The sequence below is a fragment of the Balaenoptera acutorostrata genome, unplaced genomic scaffold (genome assembly GCF_949987535.1).
Source record: "Balaenoptera acutorostrata unplaced genomic scaffold, mBalAcu1.1 scaffold_833, whole genome shotgun sequence".
Taxonomy (NCBI): Eukaryota; Metazoa; Chordata; class Mammalia; order Artiodactyla; family Balaenopteridae; genus Balaenoptera; species Balaenoptera acutorostrata.
This window is the reverse complement of record NW_026646411.1, coordinates 28,835-56,038: the sequence shown is the minus strand read 5'-3', so window position 1 is coordinate 56,038 and position 27,204 is coordinate 28,835. Positions and strand designations below refer to the sequence as shown.

The window sequence follows — 27,204 nt, the reverse complement described above, 5'->3', positions numbered from 1 at the left end:
GAGGTGGTTCATGACTTAACAATAGACCACTGAAACAAATGTCTTCCCCCACATATCAGTTTTGGTTGCATCTGGCTGTGAATAAGAGGACCTGAGCAATAATGACTTAAACAAAGGCCTTCCATGATCCTACGTATCAAGGAGCCTGGGGGAGGCAGTTCCAGGGTTTGCTCAGAGGCTTGGAAATGTCAAGGACCCAGATGCTACTTTTCCACTCTGCCATCCTCCACCCGGTGGCTTTGTGTTGTTAAGATTGTCATGCATTCCAGATGACCACAGTGCCGCACTGTCACATACAGTCAGGACAAGAGGGGCAAGGCAAAAAGGATGTCTTCTCTTGATCTCTGAGGTTTTATTTGGAAATCTAATTTTTCCCAAGAACCCTCCAGCATTCTTGCATTTTTCCTTTATTGGTCAGAACTGGCCACTTGCCAACCCCTCTCCGGTCACTGGGAAAGGAGGCAAAGAATTAGCCAACCGGTTATGACGTATCTTTTGAGTCTGGGGGCTGGGCCTGCCTTCCCTGAGATCAAGGGGTCTCTGCCCACTGCCTGAATAAAGTGGGGTTCTGTTTTCGGGAAAGAGGGAGTAGAGTTGGATGTGCCACTGTGCCAGCCACACCGTTACCTGAAGCCCCATCCTTAAGCGCCCTTCCTCCTGTGTCCCATCCCCACTAGCCCTTCCTTTCCTCTGCTGTGCGTCTTGGCACATGTGCCTGGAATGCACACTCTGTACCTAGGATGCTCTCATCTCTCAACCACGATCTGAGATATATATCCTTCAGATCTCAGCTCAAGCATTACTTTCTCAGGGAGCTCTCCCCTCCCTGAGTTATAAGCTCTCTTAGGACTCTGCACTTCTTTATTTTTCAGGACTCTGCACTTCTTGGGTTCACGTAATAAAACCTAAGTATGTAGTTGTGTATGTATGAATTAATGTCTGCCTTCTCCATTGACCAAAGATAGGAGCTGTGACAATATTTCCATCACTGTATTCACAAGTATCTAGTGCATACTCAATAAATAATTATAAAATATATGAGCACTGTGTTTTGCTCTCTCACCTTCACCCACATCTCCCTGTGCTGGTGTTGTATAAACACTGAGTCATTTAAAAATGTTATTTTGAATCCTAAATCCTGAAAAACTTCAAAAGGGTGATCTTAGATTGTCCAAGCAATGATTGTCCAGCATTTTACTTAAACAAGAGCTTATTTTATGCTTGGTGAAATTATTAAGTTGCAGTTCAGGATACTACAAATAAACAATTTATAATGTTATAGAATCCTATTCATCTTTCAAGTTTTGGATAACTACGTTACACATTTTTTTTTTAAAGTGCAGATTAACATAATTAGGAGAGCCCTCTTAAAGAAGGATAAATTAATTGTTCTAGAAACGAATGTATTTTATAGTATACCCAACCTGAGGGTCCCGGCGTGACGCTGAGACTAGGTTTCTTGGGGAACAGAATCTTAGTATTGGAGGAAGTTTTGAAAGGTAGATGATTTGGTATTGGAAAAATTTCTGTGCCAATATTCTACAGATAGATGTAAAAAAATAGTATTTCCATACTTTATTTTAAAGGAGAAACCCAGTTCTAAGTTATCGTTTGTGTTTATGAATATCCCTCCTATACATACCAGCTCTGTGACCTTGGGCAAGTTGTTTAATCTCTCTGTGCCCCAGTTTCCTCAATTGTGAAATGGCATGAGACCGTTGTGAGGATTAGGCGAATTAGTATATGCAAAGTGCTTAGAACTGTGTCTGGCTCCTGGTAAGTGCTGTGTACCTGGGGTTGTTACTCCAATGTCTAGCATAGTGGCAGGATCTCAACGCAGAGCCACCAAAAGCATGGGTTTTCAAGGTTTGAATCCAGGCTCTACCACTTAACCGGCTCTAGGAACCTTGGTATATCATTTATTCTCTCTAAACCTCTGTATTCCCATCTGTAATGGGGATATTAATATCTACCTCATGAAATACAGTTTAAATTAAATCAAGTTGTGGCTGCAAGTACCTGGTACACCATGCTGCTCTCACTTGATGCCTCAGCTGCCAAGAAGCCATCATCCCCGCATGGCAGCCCAGAGTGCCCGGGACTGCGGGGCATGAAGGGCATGCAGGAGCCATCAAGTTCAAATTCAGTCATTTTTCAGAGGGAACAACTCAGGGGCGGAAGGACAGGGGATAAAGTGACTTGTTCAAAGTCACCTAGCTAGTTAGAGACAGAGACACGTTGTAAAAGAAAAACAGTTGTGCACCTCTCTGTTTTAGGATAACATTTTACTTTATTATATTTACATTGTGTTAATTTGTAATCCCCTTCTTTTCTAGGAGTTGCAAATACTTCCTGTGGTCCGGCCATTACCCATCAAGGTACAGAGAGGCAGGAATAAGTTAGTTGCATGAGCTGGGACCCCGTGACCCCTCACTGTCTTTTAGGAGACCTGTTATAGACAGGTTTTCTCCGCTTCTCTGAATAGGAGGAGTCGATGGATGGGAGCAGCTCTGGGAAACACTGTGGCAGAGGCCATCCTGGTTCTGAAGCCACTGAGAGGACCCAGGGCCAGGAGTCCTTGGTCCTTAGCAAACTCTATCTCTGTTCCCTATAATGAGCAAAATATAAACATTCTTTCCAATGACTATATTAGTTTCTAATTAAAATGTCTTCTCTTAATTGATGATCTTTAATACTACTACTATGCACCTGTAGAGAATATCTTTATAAAGGGTTCAAAGATCATATCAGATAAATATTTGGAATGTAGAAAATGATTCTAGTGGCCTACCTTCTCTTGAAGGTTCATCGAGCCAAATGGGGGAGCCCTGAATGGCCCCTGAGTGATCCCTGAGTGAGCTGGCCGTGTCTGAACTGGAGGCAGCTCCAGGGCCCACTGCAGGGCAGTGCTTCTGCCAGGAGTGAGCGCTGGGCCCTGAAATGCATCTGGGCCACCAAGGAGACTCACCCCAGCAGCAGTTGAGGGATTTTCATCTCTCAGATGGACGGTTGCCCAGTGCGGTTGCCCCTGAATCAGGCACTGCAGCTTAACCCAACGCCAGCCTGGAATCAGCCCAGATCTTCCCTGGGTTCTGCCGGTGAACTTTTCTCCACTTCCTGAGAAGAATAGAATTTTACCTGCTTAAAAGTGTTTTATTCTTTTCACTGCTTTATTCTTTCAAAGGAAACAAAATTTAATCAAAATCCTATTTCCAAAAGAAAACAAACCAAAACAAATCTAATTTACTAGGGAAGGAAAAAAGAGTGTAGAGTTCACATGAGTTCTGAGGAATCCAATTTAATAGAGAAACTGCTTATAGGAAACTTGAAAAATGAATTTGAACTGCTAAAATGAATACACTCAAGAGAAAAAATGCTGTTGATAATGTTTGTTGTTCTCCTGTGTTGTGTTTTTGTACTAGGCAGTGGGAAGCATGCTGTTTAAAGGGAAGTCCCAGGCACACTGCAATTCTCAACTCTGCTGGTCATACAAACAGAACCGTGAACTTAAAGTCACCAGGGGCTTTGGGCTTTGGGCTTTGGGCTTGGACAAAAGGAAATGCTATTTTAGATGCAAACTATTATATATAGGATAAGCAATAAGGTCCTACTGTATAGCACAGGGAACTATATTTAATATCCTGTGATAAACCATAATGGAAAAGAATATGAAAAAGGATATATATATATATATAACTGAGTCACTTTTCTGTGCAGCAGAAACTAACACAACATTGTAAATCAACTATACTTCAATAAAATTAAAAAAAATTTTTTTAAAAAGGAAATGCTTTTTTTTTTTTTTTTTTTTATGGGTGTTGAATTTTGTCAAAAGCTTTTTCTGCATCTATTGAGATGATCATATGGTTTTTATTCTTCAATTTGTTAATATGGTGTATCACATTGATTGATTTGCGTATATTGAAGAATCCTTGCATCCCTGGGATAAATCCCACTTGATCGTGGTGTATGATCCTTTTAATGTGTTGTTGGATTCTGTTTGCTAGTATTTTGTTGAGGATTTTTGCATCTATATTCATCAGTGATATTGGTCTGTAATTTTCTTTTTTGGTAGTGTCTTTGTCTGGTTTTGGTATCAGGGTGATGGTGGCCTCATAGAATGAGTTTGGGAGTGTTCCTTCTTCTGCAATTTTTTGGAAGAGTTTGAGAAGGATGGGTGTTAGCTCTTCTCTAAATGTTTGATAGAATTCACCTGTGAAGCCATCTGGTCCTGGACTTTTGTTTGTTGGAAGATTTTTAATCACAGTTTCAATTTCATGACTTGTGATTGGTCTGTTCATATTTTCTGTTTCTTCCTGGTTCAGTCTTGGAAGGTTATACCTTTCTAAGAATTTGTCCATTTCTTCCAGGTTGTCCATTTTATTGGCATAAAGTTGCTTGTAGTAGTCTCTTAGGATGTTTTGTATTTCTGCGGTGTCTGTTGTAACTTCTCCTTTTTCGTTTCTGATTTTATTGATTTGAGTCCTCTCCCTCTTTTTCTTGATGAGTCTGGCTAATGGCTTATCAATTTTGTTTATCTTCTCAAAGAACCAACTTTTAGTTTTATTGATCTTTGCTATTGTTTTCTTTGTTTCTATTTCATTTATTTCTGCTCTGATCTTTATGATTTCTTTCCTTCTGCTAACTTTGGGTTTTGTTTGTTCTTCTTTCTCTAGTTTCTTTAGGTGTAAGGTTAGATTGTTTACTTGAGATTTTTCTTGTTTCTTTAGGTAGGCTTGTATAGCTATAAACTTCCCTCTTAGAACCGCTTTTGCTGCATCCCATAGGTTTTGGGTCGTCGTGTTTTCATTGTCATTTGTCTCTAGGTATTTTTTTATTTCCTGTTTGATTTCTTCAGTGATCTCTTGGTTATTTAGTAACGTATTGTTTAGCCTCCATGTGTTTGTCTTTTTTACGTTTTTTTCCCTGTAATTCATTTCTAATCTCATAGCGTTGTGGTCAGAAAAGATGCTTGATATGATTTCAATTTTCTTAAATTTACTGAGGCTTGATTTGTGACCCAAGATGTGATCTATCCTGGAGAATGTTCCGTGCGCACTTGAGAAGAACGTGTAATCTGCCGTTTTTGGATGGAATGTCCTATATATATCAATTAAATCTATCTGGTCTATTGTGTCATTTAAAGCTTCTGTTTCCTTATTTATTTTCATTTTGGATGGTCTGTCCATTGGTGTAAGTGAGGTGTTAAAGTCCCCCACTATTATTGTGTTACTGTCGATTTCCTCTTTTATAGCTGTTAGCAGTTGCCTTATGTATTGAGGTGCTCCTATGTTGGGTGCATATATATTTATAATTGTTATATCTTCTTCTTGGATTGATCCCTGGATCATTATGTAGTGTCCTTCCTTGTCTCTTGTAACATTCTTTATTTTAAAGTCTATTTTATCTGATATGAGTATAGCTACTCCAGCTTTCTTTTGATTTCCATTTGCATGGAATATCTTTTTCCATCCCCTCACTTTCAGTCTGTATGTGTCCCTAGGTCTGAAGTGGGTCTCTTGTAGACAGCATATATATGGGTCTTGTTTTTGTATCCATTCAGCCAGTCTATGTCTTTTGGTTGGGGCATTTAATCCATTCACGTTTAAGGTTATTATCGATATGTATGTTCCTATGACCATTTTCTTAATTGTTTTGGGTTTGTTTTTGTAGGTCCTTTTCTTCTCTTGTGTTTCCCACTTAGAGAAGTTCCTTTAGCATTTGTTGTAGAGCTGGTTTGGTGGTGCTGAATTCTCTTAGCTTTTGCTTGTCTGTAAAGCTTTTGATTTCTCCATCGAATCTGAATGAGATCCTTGCCGGGTAGAGTAATCTTGGTTGTAGGTTCTTCCCTTTCATCACTTTAAGTATATCATGCCACTCCCTTCTGGCTTGCAGAGTTTCTGCTGAGAAATCAGCTGTTAACCTTATGGGAGTTCCCTTGTATGTTATTTGTCGTTTTTCCCTTGCTGCTTTCAGTACTTTTTCTTTGTCTTTAATTTTTGCCACTTTGATTACTATGTGTCTCGGCGTGTTTCTCCTTGGGTTTATTCTGTATGGGACTCTCTGCGCTTCCTGGACTTGGGTGGCTATTTCCTTTCCCATGTTAGGGAAGTTTTCGACTATAATCTCTTCAAATATTTTCTCTGGTCCTTTCTCTCTCTCTTCTCCTTCTGGGACCCCTATAATGCGAATGTTGTTGCGTTTAATGTTGTCCCAGAGGTCTCTTAGGCTGTCTTCATTTCTGACCACCTGATGGTCAATTACGAAAGACCTGCCACAGCAGAAACCCCCAATAGAAGCAAGTGAATTCTCCATGTTGGCACTGATAAGATCAATATCATCAATCTGTCAGAAAAGAGGGACAGTGGGAGTTATTTCTCAATTTAAAGAAAAGGAGGGGGAAAAAAAAAAGGCCAATGTCAATCCTAGAGACAAAATTTCGGCACTAATGTCAACATCTGGATTCAAACTACCTCCTTGAAAATAAAGGGTAAGTCATACAAAATCAATTGTTAAAAGGACCGATGTTTCATAGCCCACCTCTGAAGATGTCTCACTTTATACTTTTTTGCCATTCCATCATTCATCGACAATTTATTCACAGTGGAAGAGCTAGATAAAAGATGAAATCTAAAGTTGTTTGATACTAAACATATTCAGAGGTAAAAGATAAGATCACTTCCTTGCTAAAACAGTGGTCTCAGCTGTCCTTCTCCATAGAAGGTACTTGAGAGAAATAAAAAGAAATCTATCAGGGTTTTGAGCACTTTGGAACAAGTACTACATTCCATTTACCTTTTCCACCTTTTCAAAAATGAAATCAATTTATCCAAACATGATGGCAATGGGCCATCATGGGCTCTGACCAAAGTGGACCAACTGGGCAGTGGATGAACCTAATGTGCCCACTGGGCTCCTGAGTACCCACAACCTTCTCAACGGCTCAGCACTCCTTTGGTCCTCACCGTCTGCTCCAGCCCCCAGCACCAAGTTCCATCCTGCATACAGTAGCCATTCTGTAATTACTCACTGATGGCCATAATAATGACTGGTCAGATCACATCTGGTGTTTTTCCAAGTGTTCCACAGATCCAACAAGGAAACCTGCGCACTCTTCTTCTTTTTTTTTAACCTTTCATTATGAAAAATTTCAAACATATACAAAAGTATAAAGAATCCCCATCACCAGATTCAATAATTATCAACTTACGGACAATCCTGTTCCACGTATAAGCCCCCTACTGCCCTCTTCATCTCTTTGGAGCAAATCTCAGACCTTACATGTTTTCATCTATAAATATTTCAGTGTGCATTTCTAAAAGATATGCCCTCTTTCAAAAACATTACCACACTTAAAAAATGAAAAATTTCTTAATATCAAATACTGAGTGTTCAAGTATCTCTGTCTCACAAAGCCTGTTTTTCACAGTATTTGTTTGAATTAGGGTCCAAATAAGGTCCATACATTCTGCACTCTTACTCAAGCCATTATAAATACTACCTCTGAGACAACTGCTGGAAGCAGTGAGAAAACGAGAACAGTGAAATTAGATAGTGCTTTTTCCTTCTTTAAAATTTTCATGCCTTAAAAATTGCTCTGGTGTAAATTTTACTTGAATTAATTTCCATTTATCTTAAATTCTTCAGTGCATTTCATTGCCAAATGTCAGTTTGTCTTTGAAGAGTATGCTTCAGTCAACTTGGTGTGATAGTCATTCTGCTCTACATTTTTCTCTAGGTCTGTATGGGTAGAGGGATGCAAATAATCTAAGGTGAGTTTATATTTTATAGTTCAACATTTTAACACAAGCTGCAAAACTTTTATGCACAAGATTTGGAGAAAAGCTTCCTTCACATCAACCACACAGCGGTGGGTAAGGGCAGGTTACACAGTGGTCGGTGAGGACAGGTTCTGCAGATGGGCCCACACTGTTCCTCTCCGAGGCTCTAGGAGCAAAACCCACTAAGAGTAGGGCTAGTTGAGGCTCATTTCCTTTCAGCAAGAGAAAACATAAAAAACTCACTCCAGTTGTCTGGGACCTTGAGCGGCTTTGTGAATCCATGCTGGTGGTATTTCTAATATATATATATATAAATCACCCCCATACACACAAATAACAATACAGAATTTTAAATATTAGAAAGAACATCTTTTCACTGCTATGATACTTTCTAAAGGACAACTTAGAGAATTCTTACTGGTTTTAAAGAAAAAATGGAAGGCAAATTTAACTGTTTCTAGAGAAGAAACACGGAAAGCTGGGATCAAATGGTACCGTGCAAACAGAACACAAATTCTATGATTAGCCACTGAGTTCCAAGGGAAGATGGGGACCCTGGTCTGGCTGACCCAATCCTCTGTGGGCTCAGTGAAGTGACAGACACCAAAGCTGCACCCTGCACATCGATGAGGAACACTGTCTTGTGCCCATGAAACCTGCCCAGCAGGATGGAACTGCATGGTTACTATATGAAGGAATGTTCCAAAAAAGCAGAGCTTACATCGATTCCAAAATGTTCAGTGACTCCTCGGCCGTGCTCCCCCAGGACTCCAAACGAAAGGCTTTCCTCCAGAAAGATCCTTGCTTTATATCTGTATTTTAACTTAACCTAAGTGGTAAATAAACACAACTTTAAAATACTGAAAATTCATAAAATTCGTATTTGTGAATCTGCCTACTTGCTAAAATTTATTTGTAACCTCCAAATCAATACTTAGGGCATATGTGCAGGGTGGTGAAAAACTTTGAGTCACCTGAAATGCACCTTCCCAGCTGAGGTAACAGGCTACTGCTTCAGCTTATACTGCAAACAAGTGTCCTTCTCACATTCTGTTTACTGCCACATTTTTCGCATTTTGTGCTTTTCCTTGTGATTCTGTTGTTCACAATGGCCCCCAAGCACAGCGCTGAAGTTCGGCCCAGAGGGCCTCAGCGCAAGAAGGCTGTGATGTGCCTTACGGAAAACATGCGTGTGTCACATAAGCTGCACTCAGGCCGGAGTTAGAGCACTGCCGGCTGTGAGTTCAATATGGCTACATCAACGGTGTACACTAAATAAGGTGTCTTTACCCAGAAACACATATAAAACACGGTTATGTATTGAGTAACTGATGAAAACGTGGTGACTAGAGGGTTGCAGAAAACTAACTCTGTATTTGCCCTAGGAGCAAAAGTTCAGTATTTGGTAATTCAGTATTTGCAGCAGGTTTATAGAACATAAATATATATATATATATATATACACACACACACACACACACACACACACACATACACACATATACACACACACTTTATAGAACATAACTACCATGAATAATGAAAATTAACTGTACTTTAGATGCTCTAAAATGATTCAATTTAACTCAGTAATATAGACAGCACAATGCCAATTTTTAAAGAAGGAACTGTTAAGACACTATGAGTATAGACATGTAATCTATCTGTTAAATACTGGTCTGATTATACATAAAAACTCCTAGGGAAATATTGTAAATATTCTTCCCTCAGAGGCACTATTCCAATTTAGATTCATTTTTTTAATCCAGAAAAAGTTTTCATTAATATGTTTTTTAATCTTTTTTTTTCCCCTTTGTTTTCCAGCTTATAAGAAAGTCCTTTCCCATCTAAGGTTTAGATGCATATTTATCTATATGTTCTTCTAATTATTTCATAAATTTTTTGGTTTATACATTGGGAGGCTGAACATATGTACAGATTTTTTTCCCCCTAGTGTTTAATTGATTTACCCCTTTATGATATGTATGTAATAAGTTTCACAGCTGAATTAAAATACAGTGATTATCAACCACTAAATTTTTTTTAATTAATTAATTTATTTATTTATTTATTCATTTATCACTTTTGGCTGCGTTGGGTGTTCGTTGCTGCACACGGGCTCTCCCTAGCTGCGGCGAGTGGGGGCCATTCCTCATTGCGGTGTGCAGGCCCCTCACTGCAGTGGCCTCTCTTGCTGCAGAGCACGTGCTCTAGGAGCCCAGGCTTCTGTAGTTGTGGCGCCCTGGCCTAGCTGCTCTGCAGCATGTGGGATCTTCCCGGACCAGGGCTCGAACCCATGTCCCCTGCATTGGCAGGCGGATTCCCAACCACTGTGCCACCAGGGATGTCCCTCAACCACTAAATTTTTATATATATAACATGAGAAGTTGGGCTCTTAAATCTTTCCATGACTCATGTAATCTTCTCTTGTGCCAGAATCATAATTTTAATTATTAAATGTTTAATTACTATGATTTTTTCCACTGAAACTATAGAAATAATGCACAGAAATATATAAGATGGGTTGATGTCTCATATCATGCGTCTGATAATTTATTTTTTAACCATCAAGATTTTACAGGCTAGGGCTTCCCTGGTGGCGCAGTGGTTGACAATCTGCCTGCCAATGCAGGGGACACGGGTTTGAGCCCTGAGTTGGGAAGATCCCAAATACCGTGGAGCAACTGGGCCCGTGAGCCACAACTACTGAGCCTGCGCGTCTGGAGCCTGTGCTCCGCAACAAGAGAGGCCGCGACACTGAGAGGCCCGCACACCGCGATGAAGAGTGGTCCCCGCTTGCCACAACTAGAGAAAGCCCTCGCACAGAAACGAAGAACCAACACAGCCAAAAATAAATAAATAAATAAATAAAGAAGCTTTCATTAAAAAAAAAAAAAAAAAAGATTTTACAGGCTAATCTTGTGAATCAATATCAAATTGGGAGAGGGGTCCTCACTGGGCTTTTACCTGAATTTTCATTAACAATGAACAAACTAATTTGGGGAGAATTACATCTTTTCAATACTAATTCTTTCCCATCCATTAATAAGAGGTATTATATGAGTGAGATAGTCTCTAAAAACCATGTTTTAGAAAATATTTAATAATATTATCACAGTACTGGAACACAAACAGACAGGTAAAACAAAACAGGAATCCTTTTGTCAAACCCTAATTTGTATACTGTAATTTTACATACTCAGTACTTTAGGTACTTGATCTGTTCCTACACTTTACATTTTGTTTCACTGGCTGTATATTTGCCCATCAGTACTGATTTATTATTGTACCCCTGTAACATACAGTTCTAACATCTTGTGGCCGACTATCTCTCCCCTACATTATTCTATCAGTCTTTGACACTCACAAGAGGAAGGAGAGGAAAACAAATCTCTTTTATTGACATTTAGGATGTATCTAGATTTCCTCAAGAAATAGTGAAAAACTTAAAAAATAAGATATGAAACCTTTATTTTGAATCCCTATTCAACTGATGGACTCAGAGATTCAGATTTTAATGGTCAAATGCAATGGTGGTTTATTACAGGAAAATCAGTGTAATACACCATACTAATAGAATGAAGGATAACCACATGATTAACTCAACTGATGCAGAAAAAGCATCTGACAAACCCCAAACCTCTCATGAGAGAAGCATTCAACAAATAAGAAATAGGAGGGAACTTCCTCAACTTGATAAAGGGCATTTATGGAAAACCCACAGCTAAAATCACACTCAATGGTGATGGCCTGAAAGCTTTCCCTTTAAAGAGCAGGAAGGACACTCACTCTTGTCACTTCTAGTCAACACTGTACTGGAAGTTCTAGCCAGAGCAATCAGGCAAGAAAAAAAAAAGAAAAGCATCCATCCTTGGAAAGGAAGAAGCAAAACTAGCTCTATTCACAGATGACATGATCTTATATACAGAATAAGATCCACAAAAATACTGTTTCAGCTAATAAACAAGTTCAGCAAAAGTTGAATGATGCAAGATCAATACACAAAAGTCATCTGTATTTCTATAATTAGTAGTGAACAATCCAAAAAGGAAATTAAGAAAACAATTCCATCTATAATAGCATCAAAAAGAATAAAATACTTAGCATCAAAAAGAATACAATACTTAGGAATAAATTTAACCAAAGAGGTACCAGACTTTACAGTAAAAGCCACAAACAATACTGAAAGAAATTGAAGAAAACTGAAATAAATGGAAATACATTCCATGTTCATCAATGAGAAGACTCAGTATCATTAAGATGGCAATACTTCCCAGAGCAATCTAAATATTCACTACAATCCCTATAAAAAATCTCAATGCCATTTTTTACAGAAATGGAAAAGCTGATCCTAACATTCAAATGGAATTTCAAGGGACGCCAAATAACCAAAACAATCTTGAAAAAGAACAAAAATGGAGAACTCACGTCTTGATTTCAAAGTTTACCACAAAGCTACATGAATTAAGTAATTAAGCATGGTACTGGCATAAGGCTAGACATATAGACAAATGGAATAGAACTGAGAGTCCAGAAATAAACCCATATACCTACAGTCAACTGATTTCAACAAGGGTGCCAAGACCATTCAATGGGAAAACAATAGTTTCTTCAACAAATGGTAAAGGGACAAATGGATAACCACATGCAAAAGAATGAAGTTGAATCCCTCTCTCACAGAATATACAAAAATTAAGTCAAAATGGATCAAGGACCTAAAATAAGAGCTAAAACTATAAAAACCTCAGAAGAAAACATAGGGGTGTATCTTCATACCCTGGATTTGGCAATGTATTTCTTAGATATGACACTAAAAGCACAAGCAACAACAAAAAACTAGATAAATTGGACTTTGCCAAAATTAAAAACTTTTGTGCATCAAAGGACACTATCAAAGAAATGAAAAGACAACCTATAGAATGAGAGAAAATATTTGCAAATCACATACCTGATTAAGGGTCTAGTACCCAGAATACATAAAGAACTTTACAAAAAGACACCCCAGTTTAAAAATGGGCAAAGGACTTCTAGAGGCATTTCTCCAAAGATATACAAATGGCCAACACAAGAAAAGTGGCTCAACATCATTAGTCATTCAAGAAATGCAAATCAGAAATGCAAATATACTTCACACCTACTAGAATGGCAAAAATTAAAAAAAAAAAAAAAGTATACATTGGTAAGGATGTGGAGAAACTGAAACCCTCCTCCATTGCTGGTGGGAATGTAAAATGGTACAAGCCACTGTGGAAAACAGTATGGCAGTTCCTCAATAAGTTAAAAATAGAATTACCACATGATCCAGCAATTACATTGCTAGGCACATACATGAAAGAGTTGAAAACAGGGATTCAAACAAATACTTGTACATGAATGTTCACAGCAGCACTATTCACAAATGCCAAAAGGTGAAGCAATCCAAATATCTGTTAACAAAAAACCCAAAATGTGATATACCCACACAATGGAATATTACTTAGCTTTAAAAAGGAATGAAGCGAAGAGTAGCCCCTGCTTGCCAAAACTAGAGAAAGCCCGCGCACAGCAACGAAGACCCAACGCAGCCAAAAATAAATAAATTTTTAAAAAAAGAAGAAAAAAGGAATGAAGTACTGATAAATGATGCCACAAATTGGATAAACAATGAAAACATTCTAAGTGAGTGAAGCCATAGTCATATATTATATGATTCCATTTATCAGAAATATCCAGAATAGGTAAATCCATATAGACAGAAAGCAGACTGGTGGGGGCTAGGGGCAAGGAAAAATGCGGAGTGATTGCTTAATGGGTACTGGGTCTTCTTTGGGAGTGACAAAAAGGTTTTACAACTAGCTAGTTGATGAGTGCACAACACTGTGCACGTACTAAATGCCACTGAACTCTACACTCTAAAATGGCTAGTTTTATGTTATGTGAATTTCACCTAAAAAAAAAAAAATCTCAATAGTCATGGTTTCTAAAGACAGTGTATTGTATCCCCTTTTAAAAAGCTGAGTTTTACAAAATACATATTATATGATTTCATTTATATGAAATTCTACAAAAAGCAAAACTACAGGAACAGAAAGCAGATCAACGGTGGCTTGCGGCCAGGAATGGGGTACTGATTACAAAGGGGCATGAGGGACTTCTGGAGTGACAGAAATGTTCTATATCTTGACTGTGGTGATGGTGATAGGGGAGTATACATCTGTCAAAACTTACCAAACTGTACTCTTAAAGTGAGTATATTTTATTACGTGTCAACTATACCTCAATAAAGTTGGTTTTATAAAACTCAGTCTTGATTACTCTTTAAAGGTCAGGGTTGGCATTTAATGTTAATCTACTTCTCTAGTATGATCAGAATGTGCTTATGATACATATTAAGCAAAGCAATGAAGACATTATACATTAAAAATGGTCATAAACAAAAGGCCTAACTGCCAAATAGTCTGAATACTAAAATAATAAATAAACATAGTTGCTCACCAATTCTGGAAGAGGGCAAATAGTTCCAGTATTCATATATAACCCCTCGACTACAATGAAACGTCGAGTTACACGAGCCTTGCGAGGATTCTTTAAAAGAAAAAAAAATAGATGTTTTAAATTTCAGTAACTCCAAATACAAAATCTGTTATGTGCTCTCTAGCACTTTCACCCTACAAGATTTATTCACCAAGATAAATCAACAAATAGATAGACTATATTAATTTCAAGCTCAAGGTTTGCGATCCTGTTATTTTGAGATGAAAAACAGTGCTTTCTTCTCTCAGACATGTTTTCAGGTCACACAGTCAACTAGGAGGCCTCACACACAAACACAAACTGTTTAGACACTGAGAATACTAAAACACAAACAAAACCCTCCAAGCCCAGAATGACTGGGAAGGGACCCAAGGGAACTTTCTGGGGGAGATGGGGGCATTTTATGTCATGATGGGGGCCATGATACCTGGGCTACACGGGTATAACCACTGGTCAAAACTGTATAACTAGGACTAATGTATTTCAATGTAAATTTTACCTAAAATAAAAAGAACTCTAATGATGATGATGATAATCATCATCATCACAGAGACTGAGTGGGGAGTTAGGTGACGGTTCAGATGATACAAGAGTGGCAGAATATTGAAAACAAAGCCGGGAGAAGGGTACAGGGGGCTTCACTATACTACTGTTTCCTTTGAATGTGCCAGAAATGTTCCTAATAAAAAGTTTAAAAACAGACAAACCCTGACCTCCCTTACTTACCAAAAAACAGATGAAACCCTTCTCCTTCCTTCCTCCTCACTACTGGTTCAAGTAAAACTGGACTATGACCTCACCCAGTCATGTTCGGAGGTGGTGCAGTGGAGGGACTCTTTCAAGTAACACACACCTTCCCACACCCCACTGACGTCAAATCACTAATAAACCACTCCCACTGCTGAATCTGTAGATGTTTCAGGTATGCTGCACTGAAAAAATTCCACAGAGTTTGCCGCCACCTTTCTACTCAAAGGTTTCTTGCCTCTAAGCTTCTAATGAACAACTAGAAACTCAAATATCAGAGCTATTCTTTAAGGGGTATTTTAGAACCCGCAGCTGTATGTAATACTGAAAAAAGTGTCGGCTGAAGCATGCGAAAGTTTACACCATTCTTGGTCATCTTCACTCCGTCCCTAAGTCAAACCTGAGGCTGCGGGTCTGCTGGGAGGTCACAGCTGAGGACCTGGGGGCATCCCGCCTCTCCCTGCCTTTAAAACACAAAGTATCTTTCTTATGATCTTAAAATACTCAATGAAGGAATATTTTATTTTTGGAATATTCTTGGGAAATGGAAAAGTACAAAAAAGAATTTAACAAATGAGCTCGTTACACCACACACTGGTAACTTTTTCTTGTAAATACATATCTTTGTAAATTACCTTGTTCAAATCAGGATTTTACTGCAATCGTTCTAGGACCTGAGTTTTTAAAATATTATGTTGTGAACATTCTCACATTATTTAATATTATTTAAACCATGATTTTAATGGAGATTTAATATTCCACCTTGTAGATACACCGTAAATTATTTAACTGTTCCCACAGTGCTGGATTTAGGTTGTTTCCTTCATTTTGTTTTTTTACATCACGTGAATACCCTTCGATCTCTGACACCATTTCTGATTCTCTTCTAAAGATAGCACTCCAGAGGGTATAGATATTTAAGAATCCCAGAATATACCTGCCCATTTACCCTCTAGAAAGGCTGTGCCAACTGAAGCTCTCCTCAGAGTTTTTGGAAGGCCCCCTGTACATCAGTGTGGCACTGATTATTACCATAAAAAGTTTTCCCTAATTGGACAGGCAAAAACTCTTACCCTAATTTCTGTAACTGTTAGTGAGGTCAGACTATTTTCTATTTGCTCAGTTATCTGCATTTCCTCTATGAACTGCTGTTTTTACTTATTATCTTTTTTTTTTTAAGAAGGATTAATATGGGATAAGAGAACTCTATAAGAAAAGGAATGAAAAAACATATGAACTCCATTAGTTGGGAAACTGACAAAAAGAGTTTGATCCAAACTCAGATTATTTAACTTACTTTCAAAGGAAATATAAGCATCTAAGTACAAAATATTTAAAAATTTAACATTTATTATTTTTGTGAAAACAAAATTAAAAAAGAATTATTTCTAAAAACCAAAATGTAAAGTAATTTAGAAAGCCTACTCTTGGCAGGAATATGTGGTATAAATTAATTAGTAAAAAGGTAAAAACTATAAAATGGAAATAAATTTTAAGATAACTTTATTTCTTGTTATTCATTAAAAAAAAAGTTCCACAGATTATAAATCTTATACAACACACACACAGAACTTGAATATGTTGTCTTCCAAATTTGTACAATGCTAACTTGGCGAAATAACTCTACAGCAGACTGGTTCATTGGTCACACTTTCGAAGGCAGTGTTTTTCAATACGGTAGCATTCTATTACTGAATCAGAAAAGGGACATCTTTTTACAATCTGTAGAAAGAATTCATTGGTGGAACGGTCTCAATTTTAAGATTTTCCCTATACATTCTTCTAAATTGTATACTTATAAAACACTGTCTGTAGCACACCTAGCATAAAATAGCAGAAGTCTATGCGTATTCACCACACGAATGTGTATAATCATGAAGTGCTGCTCTTAGGCTATCACCTAAACAAAGATGACAGAATCCAAAAGGAATAATTCAAATATCTGGGAAAATGGAAATTAACACAAAATTAAGGATGTGATGAGCATTTTTATCAGTTACTCTAGTAACGGATGAGTTACACTGGGAAAGTCCACTTGAAAGTGGTGTTTGAGACAAAGGATGTGGTGACCAGGTTCCCAGTACACTTCACACACAGTGGTTCCTGCTGCAGAACCACAGACCACAGAACTACCTTCTCTGTTCATGTTGTCAGGGGCAAATAAATGCTAATTCTAACAGTGATGCTTTGAACACGTTTCCTCTGTTCCACTCTCTATCAGAACAACAAGGAGCAAGTTCCACCTGCCTAATTCCCTCCCTGTTCCAAGGGACTACACAGGTGCTTGAGAAGAAGTGTAAATAGGTTGCAACGTAGAAGGAAACCATGCGTGAGGCAGCTGCTTCCCACAGGGAGCAGCTGCTCAGAGATCTGGGATGAGGTTGGGGTAGGGAGAAAGAGTCTTCACTTTGTTCATAAATTCATTAATTAAGATCTGCCGCCATGGTTTCTTCTGGTGAATCGATACATGATTTATTCTGATATGAATAAGCCTATTTTGAATTCACTAGATACATCTTGTTAATGCCCTAATGAGTTCTGTTGTTACTTCTGTAGAGTTGAGTGTACATCCCTCCACCCCCAAAATGCATGCTGTTTTTCTCTCTCCCTTTTAGAAAGCTGCCTAGATAACCTTCCCCCAAATTTGCCATATATAATTATGGCAATGATGAGGCAATTACTATCAGGCTTGACTCTCTAATCTGAGGTACATTTAATAAGCAGAAACACCCTTATTTAATGTCCACATGTGATCCACAGGCAAGTTTTCATGACAAATTACCATTTCGTTTATAATTTAGCTGGTTAGAAAGTACAAAAGAACTGTGTAATTTTCTTCAAAAGAATCATACCTTTTGATCTTCAATCTCTTGTTCTTTCAATAGTCGCTGCAGGTCATCCATATCATTATGGTTAAATAGCTTAATGTCACTACGTGATGCCTGTAATCCCTTCTGAATAGCAAAGCAGGCAGCTTTATCTCTGCAAGGAAGAAAGACCCACCAAATTGGGGTTTAAAGGGTCTTGTCAACATTCTCAGAAAAGGAATGCTTGCTTTTGTAAGCTGACCAACATCCACTTGTTAAACTGAACATGGCAAATAAATAAAACATGTTTGAACATTAATATATTATTGTTTGCACTTCACTCTGCAAACCTTTCCACGTAACTACCATACTGATTCTGTTCTACGAAGCAAACTCTTGCCATATTTTGACCTCTGAGAAATCAGCATGCATCTTACTATATAGATGGCATATTAGTTTATTCAAAGTACTTTTCTCTTTCTGAAAAATAAATGAAATATTGGTGCATCTCACCATCAGTGGCATCTCTGATTTGACAGGCCACCACTCTGCCATTACTTTGCCATCAAAAGGAATACTGGGTTACTGACTCTACATAACCCAGGGGAGAACTCTGAGTCATGCAGATTAATCTTCAGTAAGATCTCCTAAATTGAGTTAATGGGGGGCAGGATATATTTCTTAAATTAAGTGTATTATTTAAAAGTACATGCAACACTTCTACTTCTGAGAAAATAGACATATTTTCCCTATTTTTCTCACTGGGTATAACCAAAAATCCTGGACATCATGTATAAGACAAACATAAGATGATGCTGAAAAATGGAGAGAAAAGGCAGACCAGCGAGGGATCTGAGAAATGACATGAAACAAGTTCCTGGAATTTCCTAACTTGGAACTGATGCAGCTGGCAAACTGGAAATGCCAACAGGCGAGACAGAAAAGCTCTGACAAAAGTCTGCTCTCTGTAGCCAAAGGGACAGGAAAGGGGGCAGCCCAGCAAAGGTCTCTACTGCAGCCAAACCACAGAAAAACCTGGGCCTGTCCCCTCCACACTAGCAAAGGCTGAGAGGGGGACCCAGACTCTAGCCTTCACGAGGCCATAACAAGGCTCCCCAATACCCCTGTGGGAGCTGTCAGAGAAGGGAGCCAGAACTTGTATCTCTGTTGGGTAGTAACAAGTGGCTCCCACTGTGGTGTTAGTGAAGACCATGTGGAGAGACCTAACTTCCAATCTCCTGCAGGGAGAGACACTCTCCCCTGCCTATGCTTAGGCTGTGTTAGGGGAGGCTCAGACAAGAGTAGGACTCTCACCAACAACCAGAAGAAATGAAAATAACCCCACCTCAGTGTCAGTGGAGTCCCCGTGGGGACCCTGGACTTGTACTTCCACCTGACAGTAATGAGGCAGCAGTGCCCCCCTGCCCTTGTTGGAAGACTGTCAGAGAAAGCCAATTCAAACAGAAAGTTTAAATAAAGCATAAACTATAACAGCATAATATGAAACTGTTCATGTTTCACTTGTCATACCAATAACCAGAAAATATCAAACAATGAAAAAAAAAGAAAAAAAAACAATTAACAAATGCCAGTACTAAGATGACAGAGTTGTCAGGATGATCTGATAATGACTTTAAAACCATCATGATAAAAATGTTTCATGAGTAATTATGAACATGCTTGAAACAAATGAAAAAACAGGAAGCTGCAGCAGAGAAAAGGAAGATACAAAGAAGAATCCTGTGGGGATATTAGAACTAAAAAGCAAAATAGTCAAAAGAAAAAGCATAGTGGATGAATTCAGCAGCAGAATGGAGAGAGGAAAGAATCAGTGAGCTGAAAGATGTAACAGTAGAAATCAAGTCAATGTAAATCGCAGAGAGAAAGTAGACTAGAAAGGAAAGAACAGTCTCAGGGACCTGTGAGACTACAGTAAAATATGCAACATTCAAGTCTGTAGAGTTCTAAAGAACAGAATGAGGGTGGGACTAAAAAGGTACTTAAAGAAATAATGGCTGAAAACCTATAGATTAAAGAAGAGGCGTAAAACTATAGATTAAAGAAGCTGAGCAAAATTCTTGCAGGTAAACCCAAACAAATAAATGCCAATTCAATTATAGTCAAACTTCTGAAAACTAATGACAAAGAAAAAAATCTTGAAATCAGCACAAGAAAAATGACACCTTACATGTAAGAGAAAAGCAATTTGAGTGACAGTAGATTTCTCATCAGAAACCATGAACACCAGAAAAAAGTGTCCCAATGTATTTCAAATGCTGAAAAAAAAAGACCTGGCAACCAAGAATCCAAAACTAGCAAAAATATCCTTTAGGAATGAGGGGGAGAAGACATTCTCAGTTGAAAAAAAAACTAAGAGACTCTGTCCCAAGCTGACTTCCCCTAGAGGAATGGCTAGAGAAAGCTCTCCACATAGAAAAAATAAATAAATAAAAGAATCTTAGATTATCAGGAAGGAAGAAAGAATACTGTAAAAAGTATGAACAAACACACTAGGCTTTTCTTCCCCTCTTGAGTTTTCTAAGTCATTGTGGATGGTTAAAGTAAAAATTATAACACTATCTGATGTGGTTCTCAAAGTGTTTACAGGAAATACTTAAAACGACTGTATTATAAATAAGGAGAGTAAGGGGATGTAAAAGAAGATAAAGGATTCTATAACTGAACTGGTAAAATAACACCAGTAGAATGTGATAACTTATGCGTACATACAACATCATACTTACAGCAATGACTAAAAAACTATACAAAGGGAAACACTTGAAAACAAATAAATAAAATAAATAAGATAAATAAAAATGGAACTCCAAAACTCATTCAATTAACCCTGAGAAAGGCAGGAAAAAGAAAAAAGAAAACCAAAAACAGAGAGAACAAATAAGAAACAAAAAATAAAAATTGGGAGGTTAAGATCCCATAGATCAATAATTACATTAAATGTAAATGGCTAAAATATACAATTTAAAGACAGAGTGGCAGAGTGGATTAAACATGCTGCCTATAAGAAATTCACTTCAAATGTAATGAGATGGGTAGTAAGGGAAAGTGTGTGTGTAGGGCGCACTGAGGGCGCACATGTAGTTATATATATATATATATATATATATATATAGTTATATGCTATATATATGTATGTATGTTATATACAATAACATAGGTAGTAAGGGTATACATATATATTACATACAATAAACACATGCAAACATTCAAAAGGGAAAGCAGAGTGCCTATGTTAATATCTGATAAAGTAGACTTTGGAACAAAGAAAATTACCAGAGACAGAGAAGGATGTTATATAATGATAAAAAGACTCAATGAACCAGGAAAACTTATCCTAAATATGCACCAAATAACAGAGCTACAAAAGATAAGACACAAAAACTGATAAAAGTGAAAGAAGAAACTGACAAATTACAACAACTGACAGAACTACCAAACAGAAAATCAGCAAGGATATAGAACTCAATAACACCATCAACTAGGAAGATCTAATTGTCGTTTATAGAACACTCCATTCAGCAGAATATTTTTTTTCTATTTAATGATAATGACAAAAAAAAAATTTCTCTCAAAAGGTAAATAAAGTTTCATATGTAAATTGCTTTTTGTCTCACTAAAACTTTTATATAAGTATACCTTAGGAAGTTGACATGCAAAACTAGCACTCTCTCTTACTGGATTAAAGGATAGAAGTGGCAAATGAACAATTTGTATGTTTTTTCTGGTTTTTAATTTGCATATCAGTGACTTTTAAAAAATAATGATCAGTGTAACATTTGATCATTGAATACTATTATATGAAAAACAGAAATGTATAAAGAAGGAAATTAATCACATGTGTCCTATCATGGAGTGATACCTTCTCACTGGTGTCCTCACGTGGCCTTTTCTCTGTATTTGCCAGAATATTCTTTCTTAAGTGACTATGGAACATATTCCAAGATAGACCACATCATGAGCCATAAAACAAACTGTAACAAATTAAAAATTTCCAAATGCTTGGAAACTAAACAACACACTTCTACATAACTCATGGGTCAAAGAGAAATAAAACACAAAAATGAACTAAACGAAAATGAAAATAAACGCATCAAAATTTGTGGAACACAACTATAGCAGTGATGACAGGGAAATTCATAGCACTAATACATTAGAAATGAGGAAAAGTCTCAAATCAGTAATTGAAGTTCTCACCTCAAGAACCTAGAAAGAGCAAACTAAACTGCAAATGAGCAGAAGGCAGGAAATAATACCAGAAATCAGTAGAAATGAAAACAAAAATACAACGTAGAAAAATCTATGAAACAAGGAGCTGATTCTTTGAAAAGATCAATAAAATTGACAAATCTCTAGCAAAAATGACAAAAAAGAGAGCAGACAGAAATTACCAGTTAGGAAGGAAACAGGGATCTGCAGACATTAGAAGGATAGTACGGGAATATCACAAACAATGCTACACATACAAATTTGACGATTTAGAAGAAATGGACCAACTCCTTGAAAAACACAAACTACTTCAACTCACTCAATATTTGAATAGCCTTACAAGTACTAAGGAAATTAAATTCATAGTAAAAATACTTCCAAAAAAAAAAAAAATCTCGAGGTCCAGCTGTTTTTACTGGAGAACTCTACCAAACATTTAAAGAATTAACAACAGTTTTATACAGTTTCTCCAGAAAATAAAAGAGGGAACACTTTCAAATTGACTTTATGAAGTATTACCCTGATGCCAAGACCAAAGCCTAAAAACAGTAAGTATGGCAGCATCAGGGAAATATAGACTAAAACTACAATGAGATATCTGTACACACCTATGAGTATGGCTAAAAAAAAAAAAAAAAGGCGACAACACCAAATGCTCCTGAGGATGTTGGAGAAACTAGATCACTTATACACTGTTCATGGAAATGTAAAATAATACAGCCACTCTGGAAAAGTTTGGCAATTTCTTAAAAAACTTAACGCACAGTACTTTATGACCAGCAACTGCATTCCTTGGCATATACCTCAAAGAAATGAAAACTTATGTTCACAGAAAAAGCTATACATGAATATTTACAGCACCTTTATTTGTAATAGCCCCAAACTAGAAACAACTCTGATATCCTTAATAGGTGAATGGTTCAACAAACTGTGGTGTATCCATACCATGGAATATGACTCAGCAATCAAAAGGCACAAACTCGTGATTCACATAACAACCCTGGAGAATCTCCAAATAATTAATGCTGAATGAGAAAAGCCAATCCTCAAATGTTTTACCTACTGTATGACTCACATTTGTACATTTTTTTTTTTAATCTATTTATTTATTTTTGGCTGTGTTGGGTCTTTGTTGCTGTGCACGGGCTTTCTCTAGTTGGCGGCGAGCGGGGGCTACTCTTCATTGCGGTGCGCAGGCTTCTCATTGCGGTGGCTTCTCTTGTTGCAGAGCACAGGCTCTAGGCATGCGGGCTTCAGTAGTTGTGGCTCGCGGGCTATAGAGCGCAGGCTCAGTAGTTGTGGCGCACGGGCTTAGTTGCTCCGTGGCATGTGGGATCTTCCCGGACCAGGGCTCGAACCCGTGTCCCCTGCATTGGCAGGCGGATTCACAACCACTGCGCCAACAGGGAAGTCCCTGTACAACAATCTTGAAATCATGAAATTACAGAAATGGAGAACAGATTAGTGGTTGCCAGGGGCTAAAGAGTGGGTAGGGTAGAAGGGATATGGGTGTGGCAACAAGAGGGATTATCTTGACTTTATCAATGTCAACATCCCACTTTTCAAACTGTATTACAGTTTTGCAAGAGGTGACCATTGGGGAAGACTGGGTAAAGGGCACATAAAATCTCTGTATTATTTCTTCCAAGTGTATGTGAATCCACAATTATCTCAATATAAAACATTTCATTAGAAAAGGGTACACAAAGTAATATACAGACAGAGTGACAAGGAAAGACTTAGGTATATAAACAACCATTGTTCTGAGACCTACTGGCAAAGCATTATCACTGTTTACTACAAAAGAAAGAAAATAAAACATCGAACATATTGTCTATGCCTAATGAATTTATCAAAAACAATTTGTCAAATAATTTACTAAACACCATTTTTACCTCTAGTGTTCCTACTTTCAAATGAATTTCAGGTGGAATATTTAAAATTATGTATAAGGGAATAATTAAGTTGTCTAATGACTCATTAGAAACTGAAGTTCTAAGACACCAGGCATAAGATTTGAAAGTGAGTTTAGACTAGGTTTCCTAGCAGTGAAAACCAAAAGGACAATATAGTATTTATTATCTGACAAAGGAAGCATACAAGTTCAACTGTAACTGTAAACTTCTTCTGGACTTTAAACTCAAAAAGGAATTTATGGTGGGGGCTTGTATAAAGCGATATTGGCTGACACTGTATTGTAGTTGTCTGCAACTATGCTTTATTAAAAACCTAGAATCACTGTTTAAATCACTGGCTCTCAAATTTGTGATGAGTCTTTATTATTACTGATTTTTTAAACTATGTGCAAGAAATTAATAGAAACATTCATTTTCATGGTCACATTGGGAAACAATTCTACTCAGGCCCAGGCCATGTGCTGGAGTGCTCCCAGGTAACTGTCACAGGGCTGTGGGGAAGAATGGGACACAAGCGTGCTGAAAACCCCCAGGAAGAGCCAGCCCTGCAGCGTGTGCTTGAGCTTGTTGCACTACAGGTGCTCCGACAGTGAGTGAGAAGCAGCAGGATGGTACAGGGACTGAGGTGAGCCGGGCTCTGAAGTCCAGTCACTTGGACCCCTCTTTTGCGCTCCAGCCTCCATTCATTCTCTTACTGAAGGTATTTACTGAGCACCACTAAATGGCACATGCTATCCTAGGCAACGGGCTGGTATGAACCGTTGAAAGTGGTGTAAAAGAGTACAGTGAGCGTGAGGCAAGCTGAGCCAAGAGCAGACGGTGCGGGCGCCCATGAGCACACACGCACACACCTGCATATGTAAGTTAAGGGAGGCTTGAGAAACAGTGATTCTGACAGGCACGTAAATGCCTGCGTGGTCATGGATTCACAAGGATACCAAACTCCTCTGGCTGTAAAATTTTCTCCACATGCAGCAAGGGGTCTTGACCTGGTCTGAGAGCTTGGGGAAGGCTTTCCTGCAGAGGTGGTACATGTGCAGGATGAGCAGGAATTAAGTAGGAGATGAGAGGAGGAACAACGTTCTAGGCGTAGGGACTTAGGGTCTTAGCACGTGCAAAGGCCTTGAGGGGAAACTAGCATATAAGGCTGGTAAGGCTACACAGCATGACCACCTAAGGGGAAATGGTAGAAAATGGGCCTAAAACAGTAGTCTAGAATGTACAAGATCATAATAAGAACTTGGATATTTATTTTAGGAACAATGGAAGCTCTTAAATGGAGTGTCTGGCTATGGTGTCAAAAAGGAAAAGAGGAAACAAAAGTCACTCTGAGACCTAAATGAAGAGAGTCATTTAATTGTCCACTCAAAAGATAACAGAGGCTCGGGCTAGTGGCAGGTGCTCCTGACGGGTATAACCAGCTGCCTGGGCTATGCCAGCCCTCACTCTACTCCTCTCTGCTCTTCCCCTCCACAGTAAAAAGCAACACCATACATTTAGTGCACATGTATGCAAGTGTGTCATTTGTTCCTGGAAAGTTAAGGAAGTCTGCAACTCATGACTTCCATATTCTTAACAAGCCATGAAGCAAGATCAGCAGAGACCAAGAGTTGCAGCGAGGGTACTGAGAAGTGGAGTGACTTTATCAGGTAGTATGAGTGGCTATGTGGGCTACGACCATGGACTCACAAGGACACCACACTGTCACAGAGCTGCACAGGGAAAACAGAGGGCTGGTCCGCTCCTACATAAGTTTGGTCTTCTCAACATCAATAAATAAAATCATAATGGCAGATAACAAAGTACCGACACCTTAAGGCATCCTTCCAGTGGAGGTCTCACTAGTTCTGCAGAACTACTTGGCCGGGTGACTATATATTTCTTTAAAAATGAAAAAAAAAAAAAATCAATATTATTTTAGGCAGATGACCTCTAACAAAGGAATTCTCTAGGAGGGCCAATATTATTTCCAAAGGAATTCTGATAAGAAATGTCAGTAAAGATTACTTACACAAACACAATGTCCCCTCTCTTAGAGTAAGCAGGAATAGCACTGGCTATGGTGGCAAATCCATATGAGTATATAATGGCTTCTTCTGTCTTCATAAATTTTGCCAGGCGGTCTTCCAAATCCAAGTGCACATCTAGTTCAAGAGTACAAAGTTAAATGGTTAAACTGTCTCATAATTCTTTTTCTTTGACTAAAGAATAAATAAAATAACATAAGCAGTTTAGCTATTAATACTGTCACCTTGTGGTCAAAATGTAATTGTTCTTAAGTTACAAGTCATACAATATCTACTAAGATAATTCTGGGCCAAAACTGTTTCTATACTCTGTGAGCTGAATCAGCTACTCATTTGTCTATAAATATGTGACTGGGACAGCTCTGACTCTAGGTTTTGCTTTTATATCACTCTAGCAATAAGAATTCAAGGTCCAGTGACCTTGCCTGCTTTAACTTCCCTCAACCAACAATGCCAAGACTTTACCAATGTACGACATTAACTTATTAACGCCGTTTTGCATTTTAGGAGAAGTGACCAAACCAGGCATGAAGACAACTGTCAACCAGCTTTTAAAAGGAAAAGAAAGAAAAAAGAAAAGTAGTTAAGTTAAAAAGAACCCCACATACTCTGCATCAAGAGACAGGAACTTTTTCAGTTGTGGTGGTCACTCCTCTAACAGTTTGTGTCAGCACTTAGTGGTGGCACCTGCCATCACTCTGCAGTACTGAGTTTCTGTCTAAATTTCTTTTGAAGTGTACTGGTGAATTCAAACGTATAGTACAAAGAGAAATATGGTCCTTTTATGGAAGCAGCTTAAGAAGAATGTTGATGTAATTATAGGGATAAACTGTAATTATTAAACTGGTATTTTTTTTTCTCTCTTACATCATCGTTCCATATAGCCTTTCACCTTCCCAGGCTAAGCCATGAGGCTTCACACCCTGGGATGGAGGGACCAGCGATGTCTAAAATAAATAGTGTACCAGCTGGCTGTGAACTAGAAAACTTCCAAGTGTCTTAAAATGAGGCAGAGAAAATTTTTTTAAACTTTCTTTAGCTCTTTTAACTACAGCAGGACCCAAGTCTGGAGAACGAGATCAGAGTTTTACCACATGCTCTGCGCAAAGAGAACTCAGAAGTTGATACAGGAAGGATGCAGCCAGGCCCCTCCAGCCTTGGAGCTTCATGGGAGAAACGAGGAACTCTG

At 38.1% G+C, this 27,204-nt stretch overlaps 1 protein-coding gene across 1 annotated transcript in view; it reads right to left on the bottom strand.

The window, feature by feature from the left end:
- Nucleotides 1-2,266: 2,266 nt before the first annotated feature.
- LOC130706894 (serine palmitoyltransferase 1-like) overlaps nucleotides 2,267-27,204 on the bottom strand; it is a 46,765-nt gene continuing 21,827 nt past the window's right edge. The window contains exons 6-9 of the mRNA XM_057539591.1: nucleotides 26,000-26,132; nucleotides 14,256-14,345; nucleotides 8,503-8,610; nucleotides 2,267-3,117 (exon numbers count right to left, since the gene is read on the bottom strand). The gene's annotated coding sequence lies outside the window, so the exon portion shown is untranslated. The remainder of the gene's footprint in view (nucleotides 3,118-8,502; nucleotides 8,611-14,255; nucleotides 14,346-25,999; nucleotides 26,133-27,204) is intronic.